The sequence below is a fragment of the Salarias fasciatus genome, chromosome 22, assembly GCF_902148845.1.
Source record: "Salarias fasciatus chromosome 22, fSalaFa1.1, whole genome shotgun sequence".
In the NCBI taxonomy this organism is placed as follows: domain Eukaryota; kingdom Metazoa; phylum Chordata; class Actinopteri; order Blenniiformes; family Blenniidae; genus Salarias; species Salarias fasciatus.
The window spans coordinates 23,333,833-23,338,304 of NC_043765.1; the positions used below are offsets into that span (position 1 = coordinate 23,333,833).

Here is a 4,472-nt window from a genome sequence, read left to right on the forward strand (position 1 = left end):
GAATGAATCAGGACTTCAATTTCTTTTTACCATCTTTAATTCCATCAGGTGAAAAACCTTCAACACACAACAGACATTCACAGTCATTTAAAATTCATAATTCACAATTCCATCAAATTCATACATTACGATTCATTATTTTAGTACCATTAAAACAGCATTATCAAGAATAACATCACAAAATAATTTCATTTTTATCACTCCTAATATACTCTAAAATAATTTCATTACGCAGTTCCACCCAACTTCCCTGTCCGAAACTTATTTCCCCACTGTTCATTATTTACGGGCGCTGTTAAATGTGCCCGCGTTTCCGAAGCGCTCCTGAACGCACCGCTCCTCACATGAGGGAGCGGATGTAAACAGCAGAAAGAACGCAGCAGATCGACTCACCGGCAGTCAGCCTCAGTTTCGTTTTGGTGAGTAGAGACCTAGGGCAGTTCCACGGTGACTTCTTGGTCCCAAGCCGTTCTCTCAGCTCTGCCTCTCCGCGTTCACGACTGGCGAGTGCTTTGCATCTGCACACCTGCCTCACTCTCACTGATTACACGGACGGCACACCTGGCGCTTCGCAGCGCAGACCAATAACAGGAGGCCGGGTGAGTGACGTTCGCCGCAACACTGACTATTTTGTGTTATTGTAAGCCTTTATTAACATTACTTAAATGCAGAGTCTTCCAAAAAGGCATAATCTTCAATAAAGTTTTAACAAACACAAAAAATACAATTAAAATAAATATCAGTTGTTTTCTATTAAGTTAAATCCTAATGCATCTTAAAACAAGGCATTGCTGTTCACATTTAAAGGTAAAATAAATTAACAAAAATAAAAAAGTGCAAACATGATCAAGGTGTAAAAACAGGGTACTCAGAGGCTGAAGAGGTATCTGCTGGACTGTCTGACCTCGTCTACTTTTGAATGAAAAACTGAAGAAAAATTATTAGATTGCTTACAGTACTATTCTTACGTTCTTCAAGTATTTGTTGTTTATATGGAGTTCACAGCAGTGCATAAGTCCAGCAGTACCTCCTTCAGTCCAGCAGAGGGCGCAGTGTTACTGTTAGATGTATAGTGCAGTGTGAAGCACGTAGAAGAAGAATGTGTATGAATGGAATCCTCCAGACTGATGAAGCACGTTGTTTGTGGCTGGTTCATTAAACAGAAGCACCGCAGTTCCACCATTTGGACAGTGAATCATTTTGAGGATAGAACACGAATCATTTTGAATTAAATCCGCTAGTTTGATGTTTATCATCGCGAGTCACAGAAGGCTGCTGTGGCGACGTGCTAACATCCTTGCTAGCTCGCACCAGCTCTGCCTCATCAACTTGCTGCGGCTCCCTGATGAAAATACGCCTCACCTCTGACCCCCTATGTGTTCACGTATCGACCATAAGGTGTCGCCATTGCAACCGTATCACCAGATGCCATTGAAAGCTCTGGAAACCGTCTTTGGTATCGCTGTTTTGGCTCATAAAAAACATATTTACAATTAAAAACAAAAACAAAAAAAAAAAACACTGACACTTAGCCTCGCGGGGGAGCAAGTAAAGCCTGGCCGCCCGCCAGGCTTATAGAGCACTGAGGGAAACCCTGAGTATGTGATTCTTTTTTTTCTTCCTCCTCAGAGACTTTGGGATCTCTTCAGGGTTGGATGTGACCAAACAAGCTAAAAATAAAAGAGGCATCATCTGAAGGCCTAATCTAAGGTCGGTTTCTTTAAGATCTGTTTCTTTACTTTGAATGACACCAGAAATGCTTCCTGTAATTGATAAATTGTGATGTTATGGTAAGAATTCACTGTGTGTCCTTAGTGTTTGTGTTTCTGGTTATTGAGATAAAGCCTCTTCCTTCCAGCAGGTTGTCAGTCTGGCGTCATAAAGGCTCCTGGTTCTGCAGGTCTGAGTCTGAACCTCCACCCAGCAGAAACCCAGCTGGTGGAGACAGGACCAGCTGGTTCATGGTGGATCTGAGCAGGACCAGGGCCTCATCACATCCCAAGTTGTCAATATAGAGACATCAGTAAACCTCCTCTGGCGTCACAAACACCCTGCAGTATGATGAAGGGGAAAACTCTCTGTTTAGGCAAAAGATGAGTCTGTGGATCTGCAGGAGGAAGAATTCTGACATGGCTCCATCAACAGACTCCAGCAGGATGGAGAAATGCCTGAAGACCAGGAGAGCAAAGCTCCAGGTTCCTCCTCCTGCTCCTGTCTGGAAGTGGATCACTGAGAGGATGTTCATCAGCTCATCCGCAACACTGAGGACGGTCCAGCAGAATCCTGCCAGAACCAGACCGAAGCTCCTGACTCCATCCACGGGATATTTTTCCTGGAGCAGCATCTGTAACAATATAACGGTGTTCTCCCTGATGAACCCTGAAGACTAGAGTCACATCACCTCCAGAGAACCCTGAAGACGAGAGTCACATCACCACCTTATCATTGACCTGTTCCTATTGTTGTTGTTGTTCCTGGTAAATAAAAGAAAGAACTGTACAATGTTTAAAAACATGTCATTTTTTAACCTTCCCGATGTTTCTAGCTTATTTTTGCTTTCATTCTTGAAGGTTCTGTTGAAGTTTGTTAAATAAAGTTTCCTTGAACTCCTTACTTTCTTTGTTAGACTCCTGTTTATGATTAATATCTCTCTTTGCTTAACAGTGTAACACATTAATGTATTTGCTGAAGAGAGAACTGAATGGTTCTAATGATGTGTTTAACTATATAATGTATATTAGATGTATATATTAGATGTAAAACTATCAACATGAAGACATGACCAGACGGATGACAGAAGGCACACAGGTATGACAGGCAGTAAAACATACAGTGACGTAATTGTGTTTGTAGAAATGTCTGATCACCTGCTTTTGTTCTGAGCTCAGCTCCAAGTCGTTAAGCAGTAACTGAAAGGCTGTATAGCGCCACCCAGTGTATCGGAATGTGTTCACAAGCTCTTCAGCAATCCATTTTCTGGAATCGACTGGCCTTGACTTGATGGCAGGGTAACCAATCAGGTGTTAGAATCCGCCCACCGACTGACGGGCGAGGTTGACAGATAAAATAAATTCATGATCGACGGCAACACGCGGACCATGAATTAATTAATTAAATAGTGAAATGATAATATCTTTTTTACTTAAAATTAATTGCTATTTTAATTAATTGATGATGCATTTAATGGCACATTTAATTAATTAATTGCATATTTAATTAATAAATGACACATTTAAGTAATTATTTAATGATGTATTTATTTATTTAATTTTGGCCCTTTTAGTCCTCCATAGTTTCAAACCCTATGAGCTGTGCTATCAATATTTTGAAGGTTAACCGTGTTTTATGTCTCCAGACAAATGTTTGTGAGGTGAAAAGTCATAAAAAATCTTTAATTGGTGCTCCCTGTTCTTCTTGGGGTGGGGGTTGGAGGGGCTCCCAAAGGAGCATCTTCTGCTGAACACTGAGAAGTTTCTGTCCTAAGTTGGGACTTGCTGTATTTCCCATGTTGACAGAGGCCCTGCATGGGCTGAGGTGAGAACCTACCTTGAGCTGGAAGGAGGCACCTGAAGGAGGCTGGCTGGTCAATATCACTGATAATGTGCCAGAGCTCCTGGACTTTAGCCTGACACACCATGAAGCAGTAGGAATGCACTATACTGGATTTATACAGACAGCCGTCATGATGATGCAATTAAAACTACATTTTACTGAAACGCAAATAATCCATGTATGTTTCTAATGCAGTACTTACAGACAACAGTAACAGTCAGAGGCATGTCTCCTCAACCGTTTCAGCTTCAGTTTCATTTTCAAAAATGTGGTGTAGCGAGACAAGGAGGAAAAAGACAGTTTTCAAATTTGAACGTCTAATGAGACGACGGCAGCACATACTACTATAACCACCTATCCGGGGGCCCCCCAAAGGCTGGATCCTCTTCCGGGGGGAGTGGTGTTCCTCTTGTCAACGTAGACAAAAGTAAGATTTCAGAATTGCATATATTTTCTTAAAAGTGGAGTGCGCAATTGAGGGAGGTGACTGATTTTTTCACTTCTGGGGGGATCATACAGAGGCTCTGGGAGGTAATATGACTGTAAAAACAACTTTTTAAAGTGAATTTTGCATAATATGACTCCTTTAATTCTTCACACAAAATGAAGAAGCAGGACACAGTGTAGCAGTGTCTCATTCCCAGTGAAAGAGCCTCACAAGACTTCAGAAACCGTTAAAATGATGTCAGTACCAGTGTGCCACATTTTCACCAGGCCTGTTTTTTTTTTTTTTAACAGGGAGACATTTTAAAGGGAATTAAAAAAAGGTGTAGAATTGACCTCATAGGTGTTGTAATAGAGTCCCGTTTTTAAAATAGACACTAACAGGTCCCCTCATGTTACAAAATGACCAGAACATGACTGTCGGTTGAAGAATATTTTGTTTCGCATTTTCACACTTAAAGTCATATCCAGGGGTG

The 4,472-nt window shown here is 41.3% G+C and overlaps 1 long non-coding RNA gene across 2 annotated transcripts; it reads left to right on the forward strand.

Annotated features, from left to right (window-relative positions):
• Positions 1-264: 264 nt before the first annotated feature.
• On the forward strand, positions 265-1,889 carry LOC115409753 (uncharacterized). 2 transcript variants are annotated; one of them, XR_003934016.1, is made up of 3 exons: positions 265-599; positions 1,630-1,710; positions 1,862-1,889. It is a non-coding gene; the product is annotated as an uncharacterized LOC115409753 (long non-coding RNA). The 2 variants fall into 2 exon arrangements; XR_003934015.1 differs by having other exon boundaries at positions 1,859-1,888.
• The last annotated feature ends 2,583 nt before the right edge of the window (positions 1,890-4,472 follow it).